This window comes from Parasteatoda tepidariorum, chromosome 3, assembly GCF_043381705.1.
Source record: "Parasteatoda tepidariorum isolate YZ-2023 chromosome 3, CAS_Ptep_4.0, whole genome shotgun sequence".
In the NCBI taxonomy this organism is placed as follows: Eukaryota; Metazoa; Arthropoda; class Arachnida; order Araneae; family Theridiidae; genus Parasteatoda; species Parasteatoda tepidariorum.
In genome coordinates, this window is record NC_092206.1 from 3,377,556 (window position 1) to 3,393,912 (window position 16,357).

Consider the following 16,357-nt stretch of genomic DNA (forward strand, 5'->3'; position numbering starts at 1 on the left):
TTTCACTAGTTTTCTGAAGTTCTATTTGAATCAAACCAAGAGTAAACCATAAAGCTCCAAATACTAAGATTTTTTTTCTCCAAAATATTGAAATGCAAACAAATTACGACATCATTACTCAGAATTAAGCATTACTCGTTATTAGTAATCAGTCAACATTGGTCTGCCTTTTGATATTCTCCCAATATTTTTTCAACATTTAAAACTTCATTTTTCACTTTAGGTTTACATATACTCTTGTGAAGTACTCAATTTTTTTTCTTCTATACTTTTAAATTCCCAATGGATGCTGAACAGAATTTGTCATGAAAATTGTCTCCCGCGGTGTAGCGCCTTTTTTACTATTAATATCTATATATATTAAGGTTATTAATACTGTTTTTTCATGCATGCCTGACTCTTAAAGAGGACGTTATACAATACAGTGAATCCTTCTCATAGAATTCTTTTTCATATACATAGATATTTTAAATTATTAAAAAGATTTGTTCATTATACCTGGAATAAACCATGAAGTTTCAAATGCTAAAAAAACCTTGCTAAAAAATACAAACAACAAGATTTTTTTAGTGTATGATCCAGCATTCTGCATTTATTTTTTTGCATTCTGATATTTTGGAAAAATCATTTTCAGCACTCGAAACTTCATGGTTAACTATAAGCTTACCTATAAGCTAAACTATAAGCTTACCTGAACTCATTCTTTTCTATATTTTAAATTACTTATGTAAGTGAAATAGAATTTGCAATAAAAGGTTTTTATAGCAGTATAGCCCCCTGTTTAGTGTAGGAATGCAGTCAATGCATGTGTGTGCAGTCAAACCCCGCTATAGTGAATCTTCAAGGGACCGAAATTTCGGTTCACTATAACCGGGAGTTCACTATATCCGTTCGGTAAACAATTTTAACTAATGGCTTTAAACTCCCCCTTTTTATTTACAAAAATATTTAAATAAATGACCCATAAAATGAAATACAAAAATGACTGAAAAATTATCTGTAGCAACAAAAATGAGTTAGCTTTTATTTTTTATTGCTCTTCTTGCGTAGAAATAAAATTAGTAATGTTTAACTGATGAGCAATCCTCCACATCAGATATGTTTCCCGACTCTCGGATAATATTTCCTGAATTTATATTATTCCGCTTTTTAAACTTGTTTAACCAGGCATTCGAGCGTCTCACCAAATCGTTCAGCAAATTCATTTGCTTTGATTTGAAGAATTAGTCCAGATACTGGAAGATTGTGGTTTTTTAATGCTGAACCAATTCAATAATGCTATTCAATAATGAAGCAAACAGGAAAAATGTTTATTGCTACATTCCATGCTATAGATGGTTNTTTTTCCGAGGAAATTCTTCGATTTAACTTTTTGAAACCACTAATTATGGACGAAACTATTTACACACACATTTGTCAATTTTAAAATGTAAATATTTATTCTCTGGTGGTTGCAGCAGACAAACCTCAATTTTGTCATTGAACATTTCGTGTGTAAGTTTTAATACCAACATTTTTAAAGTTTTATATCTTAGCAATTAGATATCTGTTGCACATTAATTGTTTAATACATGGGTGCACATTAAAGTTATTGTAGCCCGAATTTTTTAATATGCAATAAAAAATTTTTAGAAATTTACTTCTTATTTTAATTTGTAATTCAATACTTTTGTTTTGTACAACTTGATAAAAATCTGACAGCAATATTTAATGTTCCTTCAAACATAAAAGAATCCTACATAAAATTTTGATAAAGTTGTGGCCCGCCACTTGATTTGTGTTTTTAATTGTGACCCCCGGCCTCATATAAGTTGGAAACCTCTGCTATAGATGGTTCTAAAAATCGGTATGTGTATTTATTTTGAAGTAGAAATTTCAAAATTATTACATACGAAATGAAGAAAATAATCAGTCGAGGACTTAAAAAAAGTTCTTAATATCCAACTTCCTCTCTTTTTTTTGGTTCACTATATCCACAAAAAATAACACTATACGTGTGAAACCAAGCACGGGAGCGAACATTTCGTTTACTATATCCGGAAGTTCACTATAAACCATGTTCACTATAGCGGGATTTGACGTGCAGTCACCCCGGATATAGCGGGAGTTGACGTGAACTCCCGGATATAGTGAACGAAATGTTCGCGCCCGTGCCTTGCTATACAGGTGTCATATTATTTTTTGTGGATATAGTGAATTAAAAGAAGAGAGGAGATTGGATATTATGAACTTTTTTGTGTCTTCGATTGATTTTTTTTCCTTCATGTTTTGATAATTTTGAAATTTCCACATAAAATACGCATACCGATTTTTCAAACCATTTCTTGAATGTAGCCATAAGCATTTCTTCTTGTTTGGTTCTTCTATCTCACTTTCCCATCCCTAAAATGTTTTGTACGCTAGATGAAGAGTTAAAAATATAAACGTTAACACATTTTTTGTTACTACATATTACTTTTTAATCATTTTTGTATGTCTTTTTAAGGGTCATATACTTAAATAATGTGCAATAGGAAGGAGCACTTCGGATGAAATGAGTTAAAATTGTTTGCAGTACGGATATAGTGAAATCCCGGTTATAGCGAACCAAACTTTCGATCCCTTGAAAGTTCACTATAGCGGGGTTTGACTGTATCAACAATTTCTTAACTGTCCAGATTCAGTTTTAAAAAAAAAATCGTAATGCCATGGTAATGAATCATCTGTAATTTTATGGCTGTCGAGAGGTTTTCAATCATTACCTGAAACCGCTTCCTTTCCATTTGTATTAAGGGTAAGAATTTCAGTCAATTGCAATAATGCCTTTTAAAGATATCATTGCCACTGTCCACCTTAAGGCAAGGCGGTTGGAAATCAGATCAGCGGGTTTTCGTTTTTTTCCCTTTCAAACCACTGCACACACGCGTCACCATCTGCATATTAATAAATCTCCAACAGAACCGGTCAACGAAGAGGTCTCGGCTCGAGCATCAATATCGACAGTTTTCATCTCTCTTAAAGAACACAATAACACAATGGAATAAAAAAAAATAATCTGCTCTACTTTCTGACACGCCGGTTATTGGAAACGGCCGCGGATTATCATTCCATTCCCCCCCCCCTTTTTTTTTATTAGCTTTTGGGCAGATTTGATTATGATTGTTTTTGGTGGTAAAATGCACACCTGTAAACTGATGCTGACGTGTTTGGGAATCATTTTCAGCTGTGAGAGGGGGGGGATGAATGGAATAGTTTCACTACTGAAATATGGTGTGTTTCCTCATATTTCGTGGGTTGTTGAACAGTAAAAAAAAAAGTCGATTATACGTGACGAAAAATATGATTGACGCGAAGCAAAAAATAGCAGCTGCATAGTTTGCGTGAAAAATGAGTTGTAAGGAACCATAAAAAAAAAAACTCGTCAAACCCCATTATAGTGAACCGTCAAGAAACCGACATTTTGGTTCACTGTAACCGGAGTTCGCTTAATCCGTACTGCAAATAATTTTAGCTAATTTTTTTCCGAACTGCTCCCTTTTATTACACATTATTTAAATAAATGACCCTACTAAAAGAAATACAGAAATGATTAAACAATGTGCACTAACAAAAAATGTGTTAACTTTTATTTTTCAATACTCTTCGTCTTGCGGACAAAAAAATTTAGGGATGGAAAACTGAGATAGACGAAGCAAACAAGAAAAAATTCTTATGGCTATATTCCATGCTATAGATGGTGTTAAAAATTAGTAGATGTATATTATGTTGAAATTTCAAAATTACCAAAAAACAAAGAAAAAAAATCAGTCGAAGACAGAAAAAAGTTCATAATATGCAACTTCCTCTCTGCTTTTGGTTCACTATATCCACAAAAAAAATATTGTATGCGTATAGCAATTCATGGGAGCGAGCATTTCGTTCGCTATATCTGGGATTTTACTATAAACCGTGTTCACTATAGCAGCGTTGACTGTATAAAAATCCTTAATAGTTTACGAACTTGAACGGCAAAATAAAAATCCTCAGTTTCAGTACTTAAAGTTTGAAGGAAAACTTTATAAATCAATTGGTGCTGTTTTGCTGTATAGAATTGTATGGATTTTCAAACGAACAAAATAGGACAATTATTAAATGGACAGTAAGTGAGATTTTCTAGTTGAAATAAATTAATAATTCTCAATTTTCACTCATCTTTGTGGGTCAAAACAACGAACCGTGGGTAAGCTTTCAAAATATCAGAAAAATCGATCACAAACCCTTTTCATTTTTATGAAACTGGCTTTTTTTTTTTTCTTCTTCATGATGACATATTGCGCCATTTTCACGATTAGATAAAAGAGCAAGTGAATTTTACTAAGTCATGAATGACTGTGCCAATAATTATGAAAATAGCTAATAGATAATAGTTTTGAATATAGCTGTAGCATGTTATGAAGAAAGCATATATGAAAGACGGCACTGCTTTCGAAGAACATACACAGAAATATCGCGTTTCAAAAAAGTTTCAAGCGAAAATAAATAAATGAAATATTAGGCCCCTTGTTTTATTTTATCGGTACAATCATTTTTAATATTCGGGTAAGATTGTTTGTATAATTAAATGCTATATTAAAACTAATGTCGTATGTATTTCATTGTATTATACCTCATTATGCAACTAATTTTAACAATTCTTTTGTATAGACATCTTAAAATAAATGGTAGTTTAAGAAACATCATGGAAATAAATAACATTCATCGGATCAAATTAAATTTACGTTTAAGATTTTCGTTGCATTAAACTAACGTTATTGTGCAATTTTGTAGCATAACTACTCACTTCGAATATTTTGAATGTACGCTTCAGGTCTGGATAAGGGCCTGAAGGGTACCAAGGATGATGGGTAGCCTGGAGTACTACAAATTATTCAGAATTTATTACCTAATCTGATTGCAGAATGCAATATTTTTTTTCTCCTTTTTTTGACGAATGTATTAAAATCAGATTACGCGTGTTTTACAGAAATGATGAAAGAAAATTCTGCCACATTTTCCAAAAAGCTGCAATTTCGTAGAATTTTCTGTTAGCTGTCAATTTTTATAGTAACAGCGTAATATACGTTTTATAGTAACTCATGTATAAAATACAATATATGAAATGCTTATTGATCAGCAGAAGGGGACATTTTTACATTTTTTGTTTCTTTAATTCGACATTTACATTTATTAAGAAGGTCTAAAGCAAACAAAAGCACAGTTTTATTTTCAATTTAACTGTTAGCATTTAGAAGAAAGAAAAATCCTTGAATTTTCAGAAATATCAATACAAATAAATTAGGAATTTTTTTTCGTAGATGTGACAAAAAAAAGAACGTCTGAAAGAATGTTTGGTCAGTGACAAAAGTGAAAATAGAAATAAAAGAAATCAAAGTATGCTTAACGTTTTATAAAAAAATGTGTTAATTTGCTGCAATTCCATAAGCCTCATAAAATTGTAACTGTTTTTTTTTGTACACGAAGAAAAGTATAGTCAAAACTATCAGAACATGGTACCGAGTTTCCAGCTCTATGGTAACACCAAAGCGTTTTGTAATCTTTACCAGATTACTTTGGTAAAATTAACAATAAAATATGGTTTTATATTATGTGATAGAATTGGGTAGTTTTAACAAAGCACTTTGATATGCAAACTATTTATTCGGTTAAATTTTCTTTTGAGTTTTGTGTTTTTTACTAAAAGTGTGGTAATAAGAACTATAATTTTGAAAACCAGATTTCCGGCAAACGTGTTACCATATGAACGGGAAAATTACCAAATTATTTAAATATTGTATATTTTAGTCCTTTTTACAATAAATGTTATTACCATACAGGGCGGTAAATTCACCGGAATTTTTTTTTCTGGGCAATTAGGGGAAATTGGAAAACTAAATTGAGACTAGTAGCAAAAGATGATCATTAAAATCGGCAAGGATAATCATCGAATCAATCAAAGAGATCATCGGCAAAGATAATCGTGAAAAGCGGCAATAAGGAACATCGAAGGCCCTGAATTAAACTCAACATGGTCTTTTTTATTTTTACTCAAATTGTGGATTGCATTTTTATAAATTAAGAAAAATACAAAAATTAGTTTTACTGTCTTGTGATTGGTGTATATTATTTTCCTTTATTCCTGTGTCTAATAAAAATATAGGGCCTCAGCCACAGCCCAGTTGCCTCATACACCCCTATAGCTGCCGAATCTCCTGATTTTCGCGAGAGAGTTTCTTTTATAGGTTAAAAGTTGAAACAAAATGGATTTGTAAATATTTTTTTCTTTGTTTCACGAAGTTGATTTATAATGATTCTTATATTTGCTTAAATTATTTATAAATTTTAAACATATTCTTTAAAAATGTTAAGAGTTTGCATAGTTAAAAGTAATTATTGTTGACAATTGTAAAATAAATTTTTATTATGTATTTAAGCACTCGATCCCAAGATTACATTATAACAATTCTGTTTTCGGGAAAATTTTCTCAGATCTCTAAATTCCCCGGTTTGTAACGAGTTTTCTGCTGTCACAGATTACGCTCAATTAAAAAAAATCAATTACAAAAGAAAAGAAATTATGTACTTTTTTTAGTTCATCACGAATAAAAAATTTAAATTAAAATGAATAAAGTTTTTAAAAAAAACATTGTTTCAATTTGCAAAATAAAATTGAAACATTTTTTCATAATTAAAAACTAAATATTTTGTACAAAATTTTAAAAAAAAAATTTTTACGTTTCCAATGTATATTAAAAAATAGTTAATAGCTGCACTAATAAGTTACGAAAAATGCCATGTAAACCATTCATGTATTTCCATTAATCTTTACCTTCTGTTGGTTATTTTTATACTAACATTTCTCACTGACCACAGTGCTGACGTAAAATAACCTCAGTGGTAGACGAATCATGGAGTTAAAGAGTCCCCTTGCCTTTAGTTTTACCGTGGGAGGTTTTTGTGGTTTTACTCACCATGTAACGCAAATGCGGGTTAGTTCCATCAAAAAGTCCTCCACGAAGGCAAATTTCACCCAGAACTTGATCCAGGAGTTCCCTTGTCTTCTGAATTGGGTTCAAAATTACAAGGCTGCGAAGCAGAACAGTAGTAGTAGTAAAATTGAGTCTGTTGTTCAACGGCGATTATAAAATAAAATACTAAAAAAATTATCTTATTTCATAACCAGCGTTTAACAGTTCAACCCATTTTTGGGTTTACGACAATCATATGTTTCACTGAGTAGCCTTGTAATTTTGAACCCAGGGAATTCCTGGATCAAATATTGGGACGAACAAGCCTTCGTAGAGAACTTTTTGATGGAGTTAACCTATATTTACGTAGAGAAGAAAACCACAGAAAATTTCCTCAGCAAAGGGACTCTAACCCATGAATCGTCTACCATTGATCGTGGTGGATCAGAAGATAGAGCGCTCGCCTTCCAATGAGGTAAACCGGGTTTGAATCCCAGCAATGACTGATCGATTCGAATTCCGCACCCGGATTGCACTAAAAACAGAGCTAACGTAAAATATCCTCAGTGGTAGACTGATCATGGGTTAATGTCCCTTACCATCAGGCTAAACGTGAGAGGTTTTCGTGGTTTTCCTCACCCTGTAACGCAAATGCGGGCTAGATCCATTAAAAAGTCTCCACGAAGGCAAATTTCTCCCGATACCTTAATCAAGCAGTTCCCTCGTCTTCTGAATTGGTTTCAAAATTTCAAGGCTGAAGAGTTGGACACTAGTATTCTTAAACTGAATGTTCAGTCGGCTGCTCAACTGCTGTTATAAAAAATGAAAAGAAAAAAAGAAGCAGTTAGAATATACACTCCTTTTTTCCCCCTCTCCATTGAATCCTTTCTTTAAAGAACAGAGTCAGGAAAGGAAACAACGTTTTATGTTAATGAACGTTAATTAACGAAGCACGAACAGATAAATTCCAATATTAAAACACGATGACAGATAACAATTAAACCCTAATTGTGAAAAAAAACCTTTTCATCTGTATTTTCTAATTAATAAAACTTTCTCCTGTGAGAAAAAGAACTTTGTTAACGGGAGATGAACTCCAAGGACTTGACTAATACAACAAAACTGCTTGTCTTTAAAAATAGAATGCAAAAAAAAAAAAAAAAGAAGCTGAACATTTTTTTAAAAAAAGACCGGCTATTTATCGGACCTTCAGGGTTTGAATTGGAAATCGAAGGCCGAAAATATACAACTAGTAGTCGGACTGGTTTCCTAATATTTCCGGTTGCCTATTACCTTGTGAACATTTTTTTGTTTTGTTTCTTTTTCTTCTATAAATATTATATCGAATTCTTCATTTAATATTTTATGAGTGGTTGTTATTCCATCTTTATGTCGGGCCATAAAAATCTGATTTTCATGGGCCTGAAGTCAGCATTTAGGCTTAATTAACGTCTTTATGTGTAGAGTTGATATTAAATTGTTCTGTGGGTACGAATTACAAAGAACGCTTACGTGTAGTTGCTTACTTTTTTGGGTCGTTAATAGAAGAAAATGAGTGGGTTTATTTTATTTTCATAATTGCGATTTAAATGAGATTATATTTGGTTTAGTGCAACCGTTTATAGTGATAAGTTATTTTCCGATATCTTTTTTATTTTTTATTTTCCTTTTATTATTATTATTGGTATTTTTTTTTTTTTTTTTAGTCATGTTAAATATTATAAGTATGACATTTTCTCAGCAATTATGTTAAAGAAGAAAAGTAATCATTTATTTAAATTGCAGTTTATGAATGGAATTTATTTTTTGTTTATTTTCTATATACATAAAAATCTAATGAAATGGTGTCCGTTTCAAGCCTTCTCATTGGACAAAAAAAATCATGTGATATCTTCATTAGAATAAACAGCTAGAGAGATTTTGAGCTGCCATTAGGAGAAAACTAACAAAAGTTATTAATAAAGCTATAGTAATTGGCACTTTTTTTAAGAACCACAGATTAGTATTTAAGATACGTTAAATTTTTGACTTTGCCTATTAGTTAAAGCCAAAACTGATTGTTGTTTTAGTCATTTTATCACAGGTTTCTTATAATTAAATAATATTTGATAGTGAAAGAAAAATGATCTGAATTCCCAAATGAATACAAATAATGGATTCAGAAATCCATGGATTGATATCCATGGATATAAATTGATGAATAAGTTTTTCATGAAAGGGATTTGGTTACTTGTGTATTATCATACGGAAAAATATTCTTATCCAAGGTAATTTTGAGCTAATAAAGCTACACAACATGAATAAAGCGCAAATAAGAGACCGCAAAATGTGCTTTATTCATGTTATCCATTCATTTTGTGTTTCGAGACTGGGGAAAGTTTTATTTTAAAACCCTTGTTTAACAGCCGACCCAATTTTGGGTTTATGACTACTAATGTTCAACTCCTTAGCCTTGCAATTTTGAGCCTAATCCAGAAGACAAGGGAACTCCTGGATCAAGTATAGGGAGAAATTTATCTTCGTGGAGGACTTTTTTGGATGGAACTAACCCTCATTTGTGTTACATTTAGAGGAAAACTACGAAAACATCCCACGGTTAGCCAGACGGTAATTGGAGTGTAATCCATGATCCGTCTACCACTGATAATGGGTTAGAGTCCAATTACCATCTGGCTGACCGTGGGATGTTTTCGTAGTTTTCCTCTACATGTAACGCAAATGTGGGCTAGTCAATGCTGTGGTCGGTGTAAGCCGGATGCGGAGATTCGAACCCGGTTCACCTAAAGTAGAAGGCGAACGCTCTATCCCCTGAGCCATCATATCTCCCGGGGAAGGTGTGTGAGCTTTTAGCTTTGTGATTCATCTTTTTTTTTCTTATTTGTCTTTCTTTTTTCGCTTTATTTGTATTTATATCACACCGCCTAGCTTTATTTTCAAAATATTTCTTGTTCATACGTTTGAGAGAATTTTAAATTTTGAAGAAGAAAAAAGATCGAGACAATTACTAGGGATAATGTAAAATTGCAAACCGAATAACATTTATCAACATAACTAATTAGGCTTGCAGAGCTAGGCTAAGATTTTTTTTGTCATAAGAATATTCTGGCAAAATGCATTAAACCTATCTTTAGAGTAAATTATAGAATAAATTCTTCGATGTGCCTAACGGTTGTTTCATGCAATGAGTCACGTCAACTGTAGTCAATATAGTAAGCATGTCTATATCGACTACTATGTTGATACTATATCGACTGTCTATATCTATAAGCTATAGTAAGCAAATCACAATTCTGAACTCGCCATATATGCTATGAAGATTAATCAAGGAAGGCATAATTTTCATAGCATATTTAGCAAGTTATCTAGCATATTTGGAATAACATATTTGGAGCAGATACTCCTATTATAATTAAATCTTAATCCAATAAAATCTCAAACTACATCAGGGAGGCTAATCTATATTAATACAATAAAAAATTATGATCTTTTAATTGAATAATTATTAATTTTATTCTACTAATCTGTTTAACCCTTAACAGCTACCCTCCCGATTGTATTGTATATTCAGATTATTTTTACCCGTAGGGTGACTATTTAGGGTTTTTGAAACAAATAATGAATTTCTGCTAGGTGCAGTAGTTAAGTATAAATGACGCAAGTGTAGTTTTTTTTTTTCATTTTTCCAAAAGTTTAACGAAGTAGAAAAAAACATTTAATGAAGCTGAAAACTTATACCAATTTTATCATTTGATTACAACACGCTTTATATTTAAATTTTTAAACACATTTTATTGATTGGCGCTAAATCTTTGCCCAAATCGTATATCTTACACAGTGATAGGAAGTAGCTCATTACAAGTAGCGAAACTACTATAGTCGCTACTTTTTTTTTCGTAGCTTGTGGTGTAGTGTGCTACTTTTTTGGAAAAGTAGTGTAGTGTGCCACTTTTTTTTAAAAAGTGTAGTGAGTAGTGCGATACAAAAAAACAGTAGTTTGTAGCGATTCTTAGCAACTACTTTTGAGGTTAGTTTAGAAAAGAAACACGGTTCGAACGCAACTAATTTTTCAAATTTCATGGGTACAATTTTTTTTCTGGTCCGTTATGAGTTATGGCACAATTCTTCTCGGATCCGTTAAAAATTATGGGTACAATTCTTCCCTGATCCGTTTAGAGTTATGGGTACAATTCTTCTCGGATCCGTTATGAGTTATGGGTACAATTCTACTCTGATGCGTTAAGAGTTATGTGTACAATTCTTCTTGGATCCGTAAAGAGTTATGGGTACAATTCTTCTTGGATCCGTTAACAGTTATGGGTACAATTCTTCTCGGATCCGTTATGAGTACAATTCTTCTCTGATTCGTGAAGAGTTATGGGAACAATTCTTCTCGGATCCGTTAAGAGTTATGGGTACAATTCTTCTCGGATCCGTTAAGAGTTAAGGGTACAATTATTCTCGGATCCGTAAAGAGTTATGGATACAATTCTTCTCGGATCCGTTAATGGATGCAGTGAAAATGACCCTGTGGCTGTAGCTCAGCGTCAGAAATTACGTATTTTGAAACCACGTATAACTGATATCTAACTTAGCTACTACGAAAAAAAGATAATTAATCATTTAGGTCACGCTTTCACATGCAAGTGCAAGCAAACTCGTGAAACATTGATGTTATTTCGAAGGATGGGAACGTATTTTGGATATACTTAATTTATTCGAGGAAATAAAAAAACGTTAAACAATTGAAAAAGTAAAAGTATTTGATAATTTCGCATTTCTTAAATTAAAAATTTGTTGTCGAAAAAGTTGAAGGTTAAATTAACAAATTAGTAAACAATGTTTTGGAATAACCAACTGGTTCATGTCAATATGAAAAAATATTTCTTAATTATGCTCTTATATTTAATGTAAACTAATTTCTTATTCAAAACTATTTTGAACATAGATGTAAACTAAGCTCTCCAGTAAAGTTTGTCTCTTTAAGGTAAAGTAGTTACTATACGAAAATTATACATTTGAACATTGAGTTAAAAATACCTAAAAATTCTTATTAAAACTTCTTGAATTTAATTTTATTAAATGTTTAAAATAAACTCGAATGTTGAAACAATAAAAGAGGAACGCGGAACAAGAAGTTATTAAATCTTCAAAAAAGGCAGTTTATTTACTAATTCTCTAGCACTTGTTTGTAACATTACGATAAAAAAAAATTTTTTTTAAAAAAACTATCTCACTCTTAATAATAATACAAAACAATGTGAATAAAACATACACAAAAAAAATATAGGAACAGTTTTATGTCCATACTTGCGTTTTATTCGCGTTGTTTTACTTCATTTTATGAAGCTAAGTATACCTTATCGTTATTTAGATATATCTTATTCGTTTATAGAAAAAAGAGAAATCGAATAAAAAATTTATCCAATTTGCAGATCTTTGAACAGTGAAATTCGATAATTAAAGTACTAAAATACTTAATCCAGGTTGTGTCAAAAATGCTGTTTATTTTGCTTTAAATAAATCTCCAGCTGTTAAGCAGTTTGAATAACTGACTAATAAAAATAGCTTATAACTTAAAACTTATCTAATAAAAATAAAATCTAATTTAAAAAAAAAATGTACATAAACAAACATAAATTGTAACTAGACAAATACATTATTATTCACACAAATTACAAATGATTACCGATTTGATGAAAAGTCTTTTTCTAAATTTTTTTTAACATGTGACTGTTTTTTTTTTTAAGCTTCGTTAAATTGATATAATTATTTTTTTTTTAAATTTTGTTAAATTGGGGTATTGTTTTTTTTCTTTTTAATTTTTTTGAACAGCAGCAGATAAAATGAGTTACTATTTATTGAAAAAAAAGAGAAGGATTTGACTTTTAAATTACTGATAGATATGGCTTAATGTGTGGCAACCATTAAAATCATAAAACGAACGCGCATAATTATGCAGATGGATAATACTCAACCAAAAAAAAAAAAAATTCCTAAATCTTTAGACACAATGAACGTGTGTTATAACCTTTCTTATAAAAACATGCGAAGAGAGGGTATTTCGAACAATCAGATTAGAAGATGCCATTTTCGGCCTTGAAATAATTGCTCACAGGCGCTAGCCTTGAACCCAAAGATGTTCTTCTAGAAACAAAAGGCAGAGGAGAAATCGGATCGATTTTTTTTTCTCCTCGTTAATTTCGGTTTTTAATTTTTTTTTATTAATGTTATTTTTCCTTTCAGCTGCGCATTAAATATAAAAGAATGGAAAGTGGTGGGGGATTCTGATTGTTTCAGCTGCTTTTTAATCGTTTATTTCTTTTTAATTTAGAAACTGAAACGGCTATTGAGTTCGAGTTTCATGGCTAAATTGCAGAGAATTCTTTTTTATCTGTTGCATTGTGTATTCAACCAGAAGAAACTTCCAGACAGTTTAATAACTCGCCAAATTATATTTAACAGTTTTTTTTTATTACGTATATTCGTGTATTCGTTTTTTCAGTTTATTATGTTCGAGTTTTAGGCGACTATGAACGATGTGTTTGAAAAGTATAAATTCCATTTACTTTTTTGCGAACTCAAATTTTATTTTCTAGATTGTCTACTCATCCGGGAAAAAAACCTCGGAGTAATTTAATAGCTTGATAATTTGTATTTCATTATTTTTTTTTTTACATACATTCCTATGAGTTAAGTTAGTATTTATATTTTAAGCTATATATTATAATACCGTTTGAAGACGTGTGAAATATTAAGTTAGTAATACTGACATGTGTGAAAAATATATTTTTTTAGGTATGATTAGTTAATTTCAAATGGATCGGTTTTTCGCCTTGGACTATCGCACTATTTCATTTTTTGGGGATATTTCCGTATTGTGATCCGTCGCTCCAACTACAATCACCAAGGTGCCAAATAAATTTTAAACTTTCAAATTTTTTTTTTAAAAATTTCTAGATGATTGCCCGGGGTGGTTACGAGTTATACCTTTCAGTTGATCCCTTTCTGTGATTTTTTAATTATAATTTTTTTAAAAAGTTTTTCGCAGGTCGCTGCCCGGAAGTTGCCAATACTTGGCGTTTTACTTTGCCACAGATCACGATACGGAAATCTCTTCCATTTTTTAAATACAAAGTGCTATTGGGCTGTTTAGAAAGTAATTTCATTTTCTTGTCATTTTATGAAAATGAAAGGCAATTTTCTTATAGTTAATTAATATTTTATTGAATCATAAATTCTGATCTTTGAACAATCTTTCTGTCAGTAGCATGACTCTAAGCTCATAAAAATTTTGTATCTTTTTTGCAAAAAAACTGATCCAAGTTATTTTTTCCTCTTTATTTGAAGTAAAGGCATTATCGTCTAAAAATTGTTGTAGGGATGTTGTTTTTTACAACCCATTTCTCGTCTCCAAAGGGATGATGCAAACATTGATAATTTTCTTGACTTTAGAGAAGCATAATCATAGACGCGACGACACAAATTTCTTTCTGCAAGAACACGAGGAACTCATATATCAAGATTAAACGTTAGGTTTTTCAAATAATCATTGTGGCATAACTACCACTACGATTATTAATATCAATTCACTGGTATATAAGACATTCAATTAGATAGATTAAGATTGGCATAGTCGAATGCTCTTCCATCAAAATCATGAAGGGTCGATTTCGATAAATTAAATTTCTCAGCTATCTCACGAGTTGTTTGTTATAAGCAAATTCGCATTAAATAATGCCTTTTTTGTGTCTTCATCAGCTGAAGTGCATCTTAATCGAAATTTTGCTAACCAGTCTAGGTATTGACCCATTGCCTTTTTACAGAGCCGTGATAGTTCAAATAGTCAGTGCTTTCCAACTGGCGGCCCGCGGGACACATCCGGGCAGCGAAACCTTTTTTGCGGCCCGCGAACTAAAATATATTAGTTGTCATTTTTGTGCGAACAATTTTCGTAAAAAAATCTATTATGGGTTTAAAATACTTTTCTTTCGTTAAAAAAAAAAACCCTAATTTCTTCGTTTCTGAGAAATTTAACACACAAACGGCGCAAAAAAATTTATTTCTCAGGTTTTGCATCCAAGAAAATATTTATTATTATTTGTAATTCAATACTTTTGTTTTGTACTACTTGATCAAAATCTGACAGTAATATTTAATGTTCCTTCAAACATAAAAGAGTCCTATATAAAATTTTGATAAAGTTGCGGCCCGCCATTTGACGGTTGTTTTTAATGGCGGCCCCCGGCCTCATGTAAGTTGGAAACACTTGAGATAGATAGAGCGTACGCCTTACAATGAGGTGAATTGGGTTTGAATCCCGGCGATGGCTGGTCGATACGAATTCCGCATCCGGCTTCCACCGACCNATTCAACCAGAAGAAACTTCCAGACAGTTTAATAACTCGCCAAATTATATTTAACAGTTTTTTTTTATTACGTATATTCGTGTGTTCGTTTTTTCAGTTTATTATGTTCGAGTTTTAGGCGACTATGAACGATGTGTTTGAAAAGTATAAATTCCATTTACTTTTTTGCTAACTCAAATTTTATTTTCTAGATCGTCTATTCATCCGGGGAAAAAACCTCGGAGTAATTTAATAGCTTGATAATTTGTATTTCATTATTTTTTTTTTACATACATTCCTATGAGTTAAGTTAGTATTTATATTTTAAGCTATATATTATAATACCGTTTGAAGACGTGTGAAATATTAAGTTAGTAATACTGACATGTGTGAAAAATATATTTTTTCTTAGGTATGATTAGCTAATTTCAAATGAATCGGTTTTTCGCCTTGGACTATCGCACTATTTCATTTTTTGGGGATATTTCCGTATCGTGATCCGTCGCTCCAACTACAATCACCTAGGTGCCAAATAGATTTTAAACTTGCAAATTTAAAAAAAAAAAAACTCGTAGATGTTTGCCCGGGGGTGGTTACGAGTTATACTTTTCAAGTTAATCCATTTCTGTGTTGTTTTTTTTTTTCGGGTCGGTGCCCGGAAGTTACCAATACTTGGCAATTACTGTGCCACAGATCACGATACGGAAATCTCTCCCCTTTTTTTAATACGAAGTACTATTGTGTTGTTTAGAAAGTAATTTCATTTTCTTGTAATTTTATGAATATGAAAGGCGATTTTCTTACAGTTAATTAATATTTTATTCAATCATAAATTCTGATCCTTTAACAATCTTTCTGTCAGTAGTATGATTCCACCTCGCAAGAAACTTTTGTTTGCAAAAAACTGATCCAAGTGATTTTTGGCCTCTTTATTTCAAGTAAAGGTTTTATCATCTAAAAATTGTTGCCGAGACTGGAACATTGTTTTTGACAACCCATTTCTCGTCTCCAGGGAATGATATTCGCTGCAAAAATTAATAATTTTTTTGA

The 16,357-nt window shown here is 31.4% G+C and overlaps 1 protein-coding gene across 1 annotated transcript in view; it reads right to left on the minus strand.

The window, feature by feature from the left end:
• LOC107436533 (Kruppel-like factor 3) overlaps window positions 1-16,357 on the minus strand; it is an 81,306-nt gene that overhangs the window by 38,157 nt on the left and 26,792 nt on the right. The window lies entirely within an intron of this gene.